The sequence below is a fragment of the Cervus canadensis genome, chromosome 9 (assembly GCF_019320065.1).
Source record: "Cervus canadensis isolate Bull #8, Minnesota chromosome 9, ASM1932006v1, whole genome shotgun sequence".
NCBI classification, from domain to species: domain Eukaryota; kingdom Metazoa; phylum Chordata; class Mammalia; order Artiodactyla; family Cervidae; genus Cervus; species Cervus canadensis.
Genome location: NC_057394.1, coordinates 75,468,929 through 75,485,175, shown reverse-complemented (window position 1 = coordinate 75,485,175; position 16,247 = coordinate 75,468,929). Strand labels below are relative to the sequence as shown.

At 39.3% G+C, this 16,247-nt stretch overlaps 1 long non-coding RNA gene across 1 annotated transcript in view; it reads right to left on the bottom strand.

The window, feature by feature from the left end:
• Positions 1–778: 778 nt before the first annotated feature.
• Positions 779–16,247, bottom strand: part of LOC122447089 — a 142,520-nt gene continuing 127,051 nt past the window's right edge. Inside the window, exon 4 of the long non-coding RNA XR_006271127.1 lies at positions 779–1,106. This is a non-coding gene — a long non-coding RNA (uncharacterized LOC122447089). The remainder of the gene's footprint in view (positions 1,107–16,247) is intronic.

The window sequence follows — 16,247 nt, the reverse complement described above, 5'->3', positions numbered from 1 at the left end:
TAGAAGATAAACTGTATCAGGAGGATAGCAGCAAGAGTTGTTCTATTTGAGATATTGCTAGAAAGGTCCTACTTCTGTGAGAAAGCCCTTCGATTACAGCCTGCTTCTTGGTCTGCCTCAAAGAAAGCTTGCTTCTCAAATCTGGCTCATGACAGCAGGGGTGTTCAAACCGAATGCAGGAAACCCAACACTCCCCTCTTAACCAATGTGAATCTACATTCAATGCTTGTTGCTCTTGTAAGTGTGGAAAGGAAAGAGGAAACGAATATTGAGTGCCCTTATATGGCAAGTGGAGCATTGTTTCACATTTATTATACCATTGTACTTTTCGTACAAAATGTCCCCAGTTTTCCATGAATAGAGAAGCCAAGTTAAAAATTCAACATCAGTTAGTTGGCAAATTGTATTATAGCTGGAATCCAAACCTGGGGTTTCTCTATTTCTAAAAAAAAAAAAAAAAAGAAAAATTCCCTTTGTAATTAAATAAAAATCTAAAAATTCATACTGAATTAATTCACAAATGTTTTTTACAAAAGCCACAGTCATTACATAAAGATGCAATTTCATACACAGTAGGACAAAATTATTACAAACCAGAAAAATTATTTATGGTTTTGCATACTTACAAAAATAATACCCAAATGTTAATATCCCTTAAAATTATTCTTAAGGCAACCTAGTAGGGTAGAATGGGGTGGGAGGTGGGAGGGATGATCAAGAGGGAGGGGACATAAGTATACTTATTGCTGATTCACATTGTTGTATGGCAGAAACTAACAAAGCAATGAAAAGCAATTATCCTCCAATTAAAAATAAATTTAAAAATTATTGCTAAGGAACAAAACATTTTAAATCAAAGTAAGACAATTTTTAAATTTTTCTGGCAAACAAGTTTCCCAAGGATCAATATTTCCTGACTCTCTTAAATCGACACTTCCCCCACAACTCTCTAAGGAAATGTAGAATATTTTAAGTCTAGTTTGACATGTATCACCAAAAATGATACAGGGAATTTCCCACTGGTTAGAATTCTGTGCTTCCACTGCCGAGGGCACAGGTTCAGTCCTTGTTCGAGGAACTAAGATCCTGTGAGCCATGAGGTGTGACTAAAAAAAAAAAAAAAAGACAAAAATGGCAAATAAAAATCAGTGGATGAGCCAAAACAGCAGCTCAATCTCATGGTTCTTTTACAGTTGATCTAAAAAAAGTCTTTATTTCAATTCTTACAAGGCTGAAGTTTTCAAAGTGTGGTCCACAGATTCCCTCTGATCTCTGAGATGGCTCAGGAGGTTTGTGAAGTCAAAACTACTTTTTTGTCTAATGATAAGATATTATTTGCCCTTTTCACTATGTCAATACTTATACAGATAGATGGTGCAAAACACCAAGTTAAACTGTTGATACTTACAGACTCCGTACACGTCAATGGTATGGACAAGCTGGGGAAAAATACCATGCAAGTTTCACTTAAGGATAGCCTCGATGAAACAAAATGATTTTATTAAATCTCAACCCTGAGTATATATCTTTTTTAATATTCTCTGTGACAATATAGGGCTTTCTATAGATAGGTGGTGCTAGTGGTAAAAAACGCACCTGCCAATGCAGGAGAAACAAGAGATGCGGGTCCGATCCCTGGGTTGGGAAGATTCCCTGGAGAAGGGCAGAGAAACCCACTCAAGTGTTCTTGCCTGGAAAATCCCATGGACAGAGGAGTCAAGTGGGTTACAGTCCATGGGGTTGCAAAGAGTTGGACATGATGGAGCATAAATGCATGCATGCATGCATATTTGAAATTAGAATAAAAATTTTTAATTATTTTTAAAAATTTATTTCAAATATAGAAAATTTCTAATTTATAATATAGTGGATACCTATAGCTATAACCCATATAAACAAAAGCTCTGGTCCTTGATAACTGTTTTAAGAGCCAAAGGGTCCTGAGACAAAAATATTTGAGATTCACTGTGCTATAGAAATAATATGGGCTTAATGATTGTATGATGATATCTAACTAAGAATGAATTGGGTTTAGTTTTTGCCTTTTTTCCTTTAAGGTGGCTTAACCGATGTAGGGCACATAGGCATTAAAAATTAATTTTTATTAAGCTATACATGTTCAGTTCAGTTCAGTCACTCATTCACATCCAATTCTTTGCAACCCCATGGACTGCAGCACATCAGGCTTCCCTGTCTATCACCAACTCCCAGAGCTCGCTCAAACTTATGTCTGTCGAGTCAGTGATGCCATCCAATCATCTTATCCTCTGTCATCCCCTTCTCCTCCTGCTTCATTCTTTCCCAGCATCAGGGTCTTTTCCAATGAGTCAGTTCTATGCATCAGGTGGCCAAAGGATTGGAGTTTAAGCTTCAGCATCAGTCCTTCCAATATTCCAACACAACAGTTCAAAAGCATCAATTCTTCAGCGCTCAATTTTCTTTATGGTCCTACTCTCACATCCATACATGACTACTGGAAAAACCATATCTTTGACTAGATGGACCATTGTCAGCAAAGTAATGTCTCTGCTTTTTAATATGCTGCCTAGGTTGGTCATAGCTTTTCTTCCAAAGAGCAAGTGTCTTTTAATTTCATAGCTACAGTCACCATCTGCAGTGATTTTGGAGCCCCAGAAAATAAAGTCTCTCACTGTTTCCTTTGTTTCCCATCTATTTGCCATGAAATGATGGGATCAGATGACAAGATCTTCATTTTTTTAATGTTGAGTTTTAACTCAACTTTTTCACTTTCTTCTTTCACTTCATCAAGAGGCTCTTTCAGTTCAGTTCAGTCGCTCAGTCATGTCCGACTCTTTGCAACCCCATGAACTGCAGCACGCCAGGCCTCCCCGTCCATCACCAACTCCCAGAGTCTACCCAAACTCATGTCCATTGAGTCAGTGATGCCATCTAACCATCTCATCCTCTGTCGTCCCCTTCTCCTCCTGCCTTCAATCTTTCCCAACTTCACGGTCTTTTCAAATGAGTCAGCTCTTCATATCAGGTGGCCAAAATATTGGAGTTTCAGTTTCAACATTAGTCCTTCCAATGAACATCCAGGACTGATCTCCTTTAGGATGGACTGGTTGGATCTCCTTGTGGTCCAAGGGACTCTCAAGAGTCTTCTCCAATACCACAGTTCAAAAGCATCAATTCTTTGGTGCTCAGCTTTCTTTACAGTCCAACTCTCACATCTATACATGACTACTGGAAAAACCACAGCCTTGACTAGACAGACCTTTGTTGGAAAAGTAATGTCTCTGCTTTTTAATATGCTGTCTAGTTATGCTCTCATAACTTTCCTGCCAAGGAGTAAGCGTCTTTTAATTTCATGGCTGCAATCACCATCCATGATCTTTGGGCTCCGTGATCTTGGAGCCCAAAAAAGTAAAGTCATCCACTGTTCCCACTGTTTCCCCATCTATTTGCCATGAAGTGATGGGACTGGATGCCATAATCTTAGTTTTCTGAATGTTGAGCTTTAAGCCAACTTTTTCACTCTCCTCTTTCACTTTCATCAAGAAGCTCTTTAGTTCTTCTTCACTTTCTGCAATAAGGGTGGTGTCATCTGCATATCTGAGGTGATTGATATTTCTCCTGGCAATCTTGATTCCAGCTTGTGCTTCATCCAGCCCAATGTTTCTCATGATGTACTCTGCATATAAGTTAAATAAGCAGGGTGATAATATACAGTCTTAACATACTCCTTTTCCTATTTGGAACCAGTCTGTTGTTCCATGTCCAGTTCTAACTGTCACATGATCTAAGCCAGGCCAATAAAAGCTCTCCTTGGGACTTTTTGATTTTTTTCATTAGGAATGCCAGCTGCCAGTACACAATTTTTAAAAAGTATTTACTGAATTTGTTACAATATTGTTTCTGTTTTATGTTTTGGTTGTTTGGCCACAAGGCGTATGGGATCTTAGCTCCCTGATGTGAGATCAAACCCATACATCATGAATTGGATGGTGAAGTCTTAACCACCAGACTGCCAGGGAAGTCCCTAGAACACAACCGTTGCTAGTCATTTTTCCTACATTGTGGGGAATATCTCCCCGATAATAAAGTCAAAACCTAATTTGGTAAAGCAGAGAGAGAAGTGAGGCTTATTTTGAGCTCCTGGATCTAACCACATACCTAAAGCTAGACAGATAAGTTCTGGCTTTTCAAATTATTTGAGTCAGGAGATTCCTTTTTATGTTTACATGGTTAAGCTTCTGACAGTTTCAAGCAAAACAATCCTAACGAACACAACTAAATAAAATGATTTAAATATTTTTTTCATTCTTTCAAAGAGAGATAATTAAACTAAAAAATTTCCTTTTTTAAAAAAACTGATATACTTCTGCATTCCAATATGTATTTGTTACTTTAACAAATCTAGCATCTCAGAAGAGGAACCACTGATTAAGGAATCTGTAGAAGAAAAAAAAAAAAAAAACTGCTGTAACTTGAGATGGTATTCAGTTCGGTTCAGTTCAGTCACTCTTTGCAATCCCATGGACTACAGCATGCCAGTCCTCCCTTTCTATCACCAGCTCGCAGAGCTTGCTCAAACTCATGTCCATCAAGTCAGTGATGACATCTAACCATCTCATCCTCTGTCATTCTCTTCTCTTCCTGACTTCAATCTTTCCTAGCATCACAGTCTTTTCCAATGAGTCAGTCCTTCGCATCAGGTGGCCAAAGGATTGGAGTTTCAGTTTCAGCATCAGTCCTTCCAATGAATATTCAGGACTGATTTCCTTTAGGATTGACTGGTTTGATTTCCTTGCAGTCCAAGGGACTCTCAAGAGTCTTCTCCAATACCACAGTTCAAAATTAGGTTACTAAGGTCACAAAAATATCTATCAGAGGATAATCTGCTTGGACAAAGTGATGAGTGCCAAGTCGTTTTTTATATCCTACTTACATTCAGAAAAACTGTGTGTCTTTGCAATAAAAGGCACTATGTAATAAAACCACTAAAGCAAATTGGTAACAAAAAGATCCAAACTACAAAGTGAAAAAAGAAATAGTTGAACTGAAAACCCCAGGTTGAGCTTCTCCACTGGAATCAAGCGCACGCACGACTTGTATCTGAGCCTCTGAAGAGGCAAAGCAAAGTGAATATTGAAAAGTTTAATGCCATGTCTTAAAGGAAACAGTTCATCAGAGAGAAATTATCTTATTTCTAGTGTTAAAGTCTAGAAATAACTTATTAATTTTTCAGACACTGGCACCAAATAATACAATTGAATCTTTAACAGGAGTGTCATAAAAGATACAGGAATTCTCCAGGGGATCTTCCCAACCCAGGGATTGAACCCGGGTCTCCAGCATTGCAGACACACGCTTTACCGTCTGAGCCACCAGGGAAGCCCCATTCTTCTATGGCTGTTGGAGAAAAAGAGAGTCACTCAGTCGTGTCCAGCTCTTTGCAACCCCATGGACTACATAGTCCATGGAATTCTCCAGGTCAGAATATTGGAGTGGGTAGCCTTTCTGTTCTCTAGGGGATCTTCCCAACCCAGGGATTGAACCCAGGTCTCCCGCATTGCAGGAGGATTCTTTACCAGCTGAGCCACCAGGGAAGCCCACTGGAGAAAAAACTGACCCTCAATTAAAGCTCAGATGCCTCAGTTAAATTACAAATCTACGAAGGCAATTCAAGAGGGAGGTAAAAAAAAGATAAAGTATATACATTCTCTTATCATATGGGTTGATATTTGAGCAGAGTTTATCAAGTATTGATATTACAGTGAAAGGCAGGTGAGGGTGGCATGTCCTTTAAGACAACCCCCTCCAACAATCAGCAGTTGGTTCATAAAAGCTTGGAATAAAGTTATACAGCAAACCACTAGAAACTAAAGACTAAGATCAATCAAAAAAAATTACAAGAAATCATAAGAAATTAAGGGCCTAAAGCAGATTGCTGACTAAAAGGATTATCTACATAAACAAGTTTTACAATGAAAATCAAAACCTTACTTGCATTTCTTCTAAAATGAAGAGTAAGAAATATTCTAAGAACATATAATAAAGAGGTTTCAAAAAAGACAAGAATTAGAGTCTTTAGAACAGAGATTGTTTTCTACTTAACCCTTTCTTTTCACTCTACAACCATAGCTGAAGTCAGGTTCTTGTAAACTCAATTTAGACTTCTGCATTACCTTTCTCTCCATGTTTCCTACTTGTGAATTTAGTTGAATTACTCTTTGTCATTAAATTACTTTGACCATGTTGATCAGTTTCTTATAAGACCTACTGTGTTTTCTAAATGCTATAAACTGAAGACTGCATGTTACACTTGCAAATCTTTCTAATTTTTAAAATCTTTCTGCTTGTTCCTTTTTTTTCCTCTTATTTTTGGCCTGCTTTTTAAATTCCATCATCCTTGTTAATGTCTCCCTTTCTTCCTGGAATATAATCTGCTTCCAAGCTAGCCACAGTCCTTTGGGCTATATAATATGGATATTTATTATCCTGTTGCTAATATTTCCACAGAGAGCAGGGAACTCCTCCTCACCCCTCTGGAGGGATTAGGACTGGAGGAACACTTTGGTCCCTCTTTTTCTTCCTCACTTAATCCTCCCCTCTAGAGGAGTGTCTTATCTCAGAAGCTGGTAAACTACAGCCCAGGGCCTGTTTTTGTATAGTTCACATATATTTTCACATTGTAAATGGTTGGGAAAAAAGGAGAAGAGTATTTCATGCCACATAACATGTATATAAAATACAACATTGTATCTCCTTCAGATTTATATGTTGAAGTCCAAACTCCTGTTTCTTCAAAATGTGGCCTTAATCTACATGGGAATTGAGTGGGCCCCCTGATCCAATTTAACTGGTGTCCTTATAAAAAAGGGGAAATCTGGACAGGTATATGTATACAGGGAGAACATTAGGTAAAGATGAAGGTACAGATGAGGGAGATGCTTCTACAAATTAGGGAACGCCAAAGATAGTCATCAAATCAACAGAAGACAGAACCAAGGCACACAGCAGATTCTTCCCTTCACAGCCCTCAGGAACCCACTCTCTCTACACTTTGACCTCAAATTTTCAGCCCCTAGAACTGAAAGACAATACATTTCTGTTGCTCAAGCCACACATTCTGCAGTACTTTGAAGTCTTAACAAATGAACACAACTGCCATTCTCACTTATCTACACATTGTCTATGGCTGTCCCCTGCAACAATAGCAGAGCTGAGTAGCTGCAGCAAAGACTGTAAGGCCTCAAAATCTAAAATGTTTACTATCTGGTCCTTTATGGTAAAAGTTTGCTGATTCTTGGATTTATCTGATTGATGAGGTAGGGGAAAGGGTCACTAGGCATATGCAGCCCATTCTCCTTGTTTCTCTTGAGAACTGACTGGTGACCCTTCCTCAGTCCTTCTCTCCTCAGCACAGGAGGCCTGGGAATGTCCAGCTGATCTATCTGGGACCAACAAGTGAGTTCCATTCAGGGTAAAAGGAAGATGGAAATAGGAAAGCAATTTTAGGTCTAAGACATGGTCTCCAATTTAGATTTATCAGTGACAACATTTTTATTATAATCTCTTTCTGACACCTGTATATATTTCTCAGGTGATTTCAAATCTGGAGGAGAGAGTTGTAATGGTTCATCAGCCCCAACCAAACCTCAGCTTCTTCCTCCTCATAGCAAGAGTGTTGGAAATCTCATTTCCTTCTTGGAGTTTCTCCAAAAAGGAAGTGAGTGCTGACTTATTTTTTAACCTGGCCATATCCTCTCTGAATATGCAATTCTCGTGACTCATTCTTAAACTCTAAACCACACAAAACCACTTGCACTAATGGTCACACAAAGTTTAGATGATTTTTTTTTTTTTAACACTAAGACACTATGTATTTATGTGAGTATCTGCATGTCCCTTTACAGATCTAAATTACTCTAACCTTCCTCAGATTATGAGCTCTTGAGCAGGTTTTGTTTAACTTGAGGTCTGGGTTGATTAATAACCAACACAGTGTTCTGTTAATTAATGTGGTTTCCCTCATTAATAAAAAAGACCCTAACAATCCCTTGCCAACAATGTTATTATACAGATTCATAAAGAAAAGATGGAAAAGATGCTGATGATAAATATGAGCTACACATTTTGAAAAATAATTTTTTAAGCAAAAATAAAAAAAATCTAGATATATGTCTGAGAAAGAAAAATCAGTCACCAATTTGTCATCCAGAGCTCATTAGTTTACTCAATTAACCCACTGATAATTGTAGAAAATGCCTATTACATACAAATTGTCTCTGATGTCCTGGGGCATGAAAAATAAGCTAAAATGAACAATTGGTGAAGGACCCTGACATTCAGGCAGAAAAATCTGATTTCGATCTGCTAGATATTCATAAAGAATACTGAGAAAATGGAGTGTTTGGAAAAATCATTTTAGCAGTTATGAATGTAGAGATCTCAGCTTGATAATCTAAACTGTGGACTTGTCTGCCCAGTGGGAAGGAAGGGCAGGGTAGGCCCCACAGAGCCTGTTGGCTGGAGGATCTAAGGGTATTCAGGGAGATAACTCATTCAAAGGCGAGACAGCTTTGCTTGAACTCTGTGGGGGCTTGTTACCTGGATGTTTCTCTGGTTTAGCACTTATGGACCTCCAGGGACAGGGGGATACAAAAAGGGAGTGAAAAAAAAAAGAGCAGTTTCCTTAAAGACTCTGTTGAGGGCAGTGTTTAATAGCATTTGTAACAATGGATGCTGGGGGTGGGGCAAAGGTCACTCTCCCACTCAAGGGGTGATCTTTCAGCTGGAACCCTGAGCTGCTTTAGGGAATAGCCTAGAGCTAGACCAGACAAGTGAGAGAGCACAGTGCTTGGGCAGCCTCAGTACCTTCGGAGAGTTTCAGCTGCTCCACAACATGGGCGTGATAGTTGACATCATGGATTCCAAATTGGATCATAGAATAATAAAAATTGTACCTGCCACCACCGTGTAGCCAACAAGTCAAGTGCCAAACATACGTGAGCTTCTACCCCCGCAAAACCGTACCCCCACCAAGATTTCTAGGGGAAAAAAGACCCTAAGACTTGTTGGCAGAAATTGTAGAGGTGGAATTACAATAAATGGGAGCCTCAAAAAAGCTCACTTTGAGTGTGGTATGTATGAGCAGCTACAATGAGTATGTTGCTTCCAGGTTGCATGGCCTGGAAAACACAACTTACAAAAAGGAGGAGGCGATGTGGGACTGGAGTGCTGGTTGTATTAAATATCAGCTGTGTGACCTTGGCCAAGTCATTCAAAGATTCTGAACTTCAGGTCCTGCAACAGAAACATGGAATTGTTCAAATGCTCTGACAAGGTCGTGGTGAAGCTCAAATGGACTTATGTGAGAGCAAACCCTATTGTTTATTTAAAGTGCTATAATTATCATTACAGGGAGTATTTGCAGAACAGGCTATTTATAATAGGGTTCTGAGTGAACTGATTTCCAGCTGTCACCTGATATAAAATGCTTTTGTGTCTTCCAAAGCCATTTTGCAAATAATTTTTCTCACGCAACTGTCTCGGCAAAACCTAGAGGCACTTGAAATGACTGCTTTTAGGGTATGTCTGTGTACCCCTAGGGAACACAACTGGGAAAACACAGCTGTAGCTGGCACAGAAGAAATGAAGCACAGAAAAGCCTTTGGGGCAGCAGAAAGTGGGGACCATAAAAATCTTAGCCTTATTTTAACATTTCTCAGAGTACATGGGAGTCAGTAGGTGATCTTGTTGGTAGTGATGGGTCTGCTGGGAAATCTTAACTTTAAATTGCCTGCCAATCTCTATTTTGTGTGTCCAAGAAGAGCCATTTATCACTTTTATGAAGCCACTGAAAGCCCACATTGAGGGGGAGAAAAAATAATTATGAAGTAGTATATGCCCTCACACTAAATACATAATGAGAGTAATGGGCTGAAGTTTCTAAGGATGGGCAATAAATGTTTTGATAAAACAAATCTAAGATTGCCCCCAATAGAAAGTTAGCCCTCCCTTACCTCCACTAACTCTCTGCCACCTGCCCAGGGGAGCAAGTTTCCAAGATTTAATGATGCGCTGGTATGATGGATTTTCCATTAGATGTTCCTAATAACTCTTCTCCACAGAACAGTCCTTTCTCTAGCCAATAACAATAAGCCATGTCTGTATGTGGGTTTCACAATTAACAAAGCACTTCATACAGATACAATTTACTTTATCGCAGAAAGGAGATTTGGGGGTTCACTTAACCTCAGGGAAGCAGTTATACATTTTACCTTTAGGACACTGAATCCCCTTCTTTGTTAGGTTTACATGTTCATGGGGTTTTTAAGAGTCATCACCTTCGGAGTTCACCTTTATTTCCACTCTTGTTCCAGGGCAGAGCTGTTTTTCTCACTTACCTTAAGGAAACCAAGATCATTGTTGAATGAACTTCAGGTTCATCCTGCAATTCAAGATAAACCCTGACCCCTTTATATCTACCTAAAGTCTAACTCAGTAAATTCTACCCTAGTCACATAAATCTTCCTTAACCAATCTATTTCTTGAAGATAACTGTCCAAAGTTAGGTAATTCTCTTAATTATTTTCTCTCATTATTTTGTTAATGCTCTAACTTACATGTCATAAGAACTTTTACTTATTTGTAACAATTCATTTATAAATAAATAAATGAAGTGATTCAGATCACCATCATGTCTTTCCTCCTGGCTATTTCATATAGCTCCCCTATCCACCAGATCTCTTGGAGTGTGACTGGTCAGAATGGAGACACACTGCCAATGTAAAATCTACAGCAGATTTAAAGGTCTTAGACTTAAGAAGGAAAGTAACATCTCAGGGTAATTTTTGTGCATTGATTATGCATCAAAATGACAACATTTTAATATACTGGTTTCAATAAAACATATTATTAAATGAATTAATTTCATTTGTTCCTTTTACTGTTTTTTTTTTTTTTAAGAGGCTGGAAAACTTAAAGTTACATATGTGGATCAAATTATACTTCTATGGGCAGCACTGACCTAGAGCTTTTAACTTTACATTCTAGGTCTTTAATCTTTATCCTTCTTCCCCTCCTCCTCCCTCATGCTTAATTCAAGCCCAAATCTCCTGGCTCATTCTCCTTTTCTATGGCATTAACATTCCCATTAAAGTAACAACTCTCTTTGATTACCTCTATCTTAGCCAAAGAAGAGTTTCTCAGCCCACATGTGATAGATAGATTTAAGTACTCACTACCTCTCACAGCAAGTATGCTGGCCCTAAAGTTATTCCACTAGAAAAAAATTTTTTTCCCTTATTATGGAAATAATGTCTGGAGACTTAAAACAAAGTAGGCAGAACAATGGCAGAATAGTCACAGGAAAGTATTCCTACTGGTCCTGGAGAGCAGAACTGACTTCCTGGAAAATTACATCCAGTAAGACAGTTCCACAGGGGGTGAAACAAATTTAGTCCTGATATTCAAGGGAATGCACAAAGATTCCTCTGAGAATGTGGAGTGGAGTTAATAAAAACGGATGGTGAAACTGGTTGTGTTTTTCTTGAAGGAAGTTCACAGGCAGTATCAATCCAGCCCAAGAGAGCAATGGGGCTAAATATTTTCCAAGTGCTTGATATAAAGAGCAAAGCTTATTTTCTCCATTGTGGTCTGTCATTATTTTTACACTTCTGATGTTTTTACAGCCAAATCAATCCACACACAGACGTGTTTATAATAAACCATTGTAAAACCCTGATGTTTTCTAACTTACAATGACCAGAATACAGGAAGAACCACTTGCCCTATCTTCATGTCCTCTCCACCTTCTGCTTCCTACCAGTCATTCTTTCTTTCTCCAGCCTTAAGTTCTGCCTGGGATCCATTAAGAAAACACTTAAGGCTTTGAGAAAATCAGTAAAAAGGCTGGGGGAAAGCAGGAACCATTTAAGGGGCTGGTCTCCAGAGTTCTGTATCCCTCACCCATCTTTGAAATAGCTTTCTGTGCATTGCTGGATTTGTTTTTATCCCACTGTGTTATACTGTCAGAATTACACCCCCACCACCCTCACAGATTTATACAGATTTATTTGGGTTAAGAAAGCATCTTTTTTTTTTAAGATAACACCTCTTTATTTTATTTATTTTGGCGGCGCCATGTGGCATGTGAGATTTTAGTTCTCCAATCACTAATCCAACTGGAGGCCCCTGCAGTGGGAGCATGGAGTCTTAACCTCTGGACTGCCAGGGAAGTCCCAAGAGAGAATCTTTTAAAAATGCAAATATTCCTGAGAGTGTTAAAGGACTTTCAGATTTTTACCTATTGTTGTGAATTATTCAATCAAACTGCCTCTCTGCTCCCTCACCCCCACAAGTGATCAGCAGCCTTCTCACTGCTGGTCTTCCTCAGTGATAAGCACAGAAATCTAATTTCAAAATTAGGGAACAGAAAACTGCCTACACGTGGCTCCTCCTTAAATCTGCCAAGATATTGATATTATAGCAGTTAAAAGAGCCATGTCAAGTCTTTCAAAACACTTTATGGCCAATTCACAGTGTTCTTTCTTGCAGTGGAATTGCCTCTTGAATTTCCTCCAGTAAAATATTGTGAAAACTAGGAAACTTCATCTTTGCTTCATGAAAGTAGGAGGCAGTATGGGACGCCAAGGTATGGTCCTATGATCTTAACTGTGCAGAAGGAAATTTCATCTTTGGTTGTAGCTATTTGGAGAGGGTAGATGATGGCCTAGTTCACTAACTTATCACCCGTTCACTCTCCAGGAATAGTTTTGCAGTTACTAAAGAATGTGTACCTCAGGACACACTGACATTTCTGACCAGAAAGTCACAGTCACTTCTACACTCTGTGTATCTTTATGGAGACTTTCCTGGACGTTTAAAGTCCTTAGGACCTTTCTATGTTGTTTATGGACCAAATCCATCTAGATCACCTAATCAATGGCTGTGCCAATAGATGCTGTCTTTCATGGGTCACTTCACACATGCCCTACTCAAAAAGCCGCAGAAAACATATCCTTGATGATCAAAATGTTTTTAATCCCTGTTCCAAGTTCATAACACAGAAAATCAAAAGTGGAGAAACCTTTAAAAACTTAGGAAATCGTTATTTTTTCCAGTTTTATAGGAGATGATGTATTAGTAACACTTCTAAGCCCTACATCCAGGCTGCCCAACACCAAAACAGCAACCCTCACAAGGTTCTACACAGAGTAGGCACTGAATAATATTTGCCAACTGACTCGTTCCGTGTACTTTTAAAATCGCTACTGTGAAATGCACATCCTGTCTTACTTGTAAATGTATTTTCTCTAAATACCATCTTACCATAGATATCAACTCATTTTCAGTTGCCACCTGGTGTGCAACTCTGGCCGGGGTGTATACATGACACGGGTCTGCAGAGGGAAGGATTTATCACCACAGCCCATGCTGCTATCCACTCAAGCCATAGAGGAAACGTGTGTAATCAGTAAAAGCTATAAAACAAACCAAACGAAAGCCATGAATTTTTCAGATACGTCATGTTTTAAAATACTTTTCAATAATTCAGAGGAGAAATATGTTTGGTTGGTAGCTGGGGTGATCTCATGGGCAGACACATCTAGCCCGGGCTTTAGGAATGCAGTGGCCACATGAGGCTTGTGACTGCATATTTTCAACTCCACAATTGGGCTGTGGTCCTGAAACAGATGTCATTTTACACAGATGTGGCTCTGTATGTACTAGCTCCAGTAAATACTTTCTAAATCCACAGGGGACAAAAAGGAAGGACCTAGAATAGTTAGTCATAGTTAATCATGAAATACAACATAACCACTAGTGTCTTATTCTCTAGGGTGTTACTTTTTTAAGAACAATAATGAGCATCTACTGTATATCTGCTAGACCACTATTTACATACAGAGAGTCCTTGGGAATTACTACCTTAGTCTGGTGGCCAAAATAACTCTGCTTCCCCATAGCTGCTGGATGAGGCTATGTTTCAGTGTCCTTCTCATCATTCCTTTGACCATGCAAAAATCTTCTGAACTTCCCCACTGTGGACCAAAGCAAAGATCCATGGAGTAGTTAAGCTAGAAATGATGGCAGAGAGGAAGGAAGGAGAGGCTGGATATCTCCTGTAGCATCATCAACTGAGGCTTCTCCTTACTTCCATTTCTGTTGCTATGTCTCCTCCAACTAAGGCATAGGATCATGTCAAATTTCTAGCTCCTGTTCCATCCCAGCTCTTACACAGCCCCCAGCTATTTCTTAATTCTTTCTTAGCTTGTTAGCTTCCAGGAAATTCACCGAATACAGGTGACCTCCAAAGTATAGATAAACATATGAGACCCACCACCTGTCTTATCTCCTTCCAACATTCTTTTGGGAAAAATAAAAAGTATTCATAGGAGGATTTTATGTGGAGCCCCTTTGCTCATTACCTCACAACTTCCAAAGGAAACCCTTAGAAAACTTGCAAGAGTCATCCTTGCAAAATACTTTCTCATTCGTTAAGGATTGAAAGATGTAACAGTTGAAAATAAAGAAGGTGGCAGTGGAAAAGACAGCATGATACCCACACCCCAGTTCTCTCAGAGGAAAAAAAAAAGGGGGTGACCAGAAATCTGACCTGGGTGGAAAAAAATTCCTCTAGAAATGTCTCCTAGATTGAAAGTCTTCACCATGACAACGCTTCAATTTTTAACATCCTGAAACCCAAAACTTTTTGTGGTGTGAATGTATATACATCTTCCTTTCTAGTATTAAAACTTTGCCAAAACACTAGCCTAAATGTATCTGAGTAGCAACTCCTATTATTCCACAGTAGAAAAGAGACCCTACTGAAATAACTAGAATATACTACAATATGAACATTTAATGAATGCCTATAATTTTCAGTTACTGTGCTAAACACTTAGGTTACTGAGATAAGTGACACAGACTGGACTTCAAACTGCTTCAAGGTTGGTGAAAGGAAAAACAAAGAAGTACATAAGTACCATTAATGTGACAACTGCTAGAAGAACAGGACTCTTCCTGAGTATTGAGAACCTAGCAAAGGGAATCAATGTGATGAAGACAGAATTTTAAGTTAAAGGCATGAATGATTCAAAAAGAATCCCAAAGTAATTTGATGCGGCATGAATACTGAGTAAAAGATGGAGTAGACAAAAAAGAGAGAGAGACATGAGAAGTGGGCAGGGCTAAATCATGAACAGCTTTGTCTAACATGCACAGAAATTTGAGTTTCTACCCCCCCCCACCCCACCCCCCAGAAAAACTGAAGACACAGAAGGATTTTCCCAAAGAACAGAGACATAATCAGATTTAAATTTTTAAAAGGTCACTCTGTTTGCATTTTAGACAATGGATGAGGGGTATTTGATACCAAAGACCAATTCATATGCATGTTAAATCGCTTCAGTCATATCCAACTCTTTGAGACCCTATGGACCGTAGCCCACCAGGCTCCTCTGTCCATGGGATTCTCGAGGCAAGAATGCTGGAGTGGGTTGCCATGCCCTCCTCCAGGGAATCTTCCCAACCCAGGAATCAAACCCACATCTCTTGAGTTTCCTGCATTAGCAGGCGGGTTCTTTACCGCTAGTGCCACCTGGGAAGCCCCCAAAGATTAGCTAGTAGGCTGCATTTGAGATGAGAGATGGCTCACTCAGAGCAGTAGCATTAGGGATGCAAAGGAGATGAGTTAACATTTCATTAGAAATGCAGGCTGGAGAGGACACGGTGACAACGCATGTGAATTTAAGAGAGAAGAATAAGACTAGGGTGACTCCAGGTTTCTGGCTGAATGATGAGTTGACTGAAAGTGTCTTTCACTATGATATTAATAGGAGAAGACGGTAAAATTCAAGACTGAGTTTGAGGTGCACTGGAACATGCAGTTTAAGATGCCAAGATATCCAGTCAGGCACAAGTGTCTGGGGCTCAGGAGGGAGATGAGGATATAGATACTGGTTATGGAGAACAGACCCAATGGAGCTGACTAGACCACACCCCACCCCACACATACTTTCCTGCCCAGAATATAACTCCTTGCATCACCCTGTCCTGTCCCTTCCACCCACCCACAAGTCTGGGAATTAAGCATAAATCAGAAGCTGCTTATGAGTCACTGGCTTCAGAAATGGACTTGACCTGCTCATGTAAGGTGAGAACAGAGATCCAGAATAGCCCCAGAATTTCAACTGGTTGCTTTGCTTTCTTTTAAATACCATTCTTAGCCTTGGCAACCTGGCTATCCGAATTTATAATCTGGTCCCTGGATT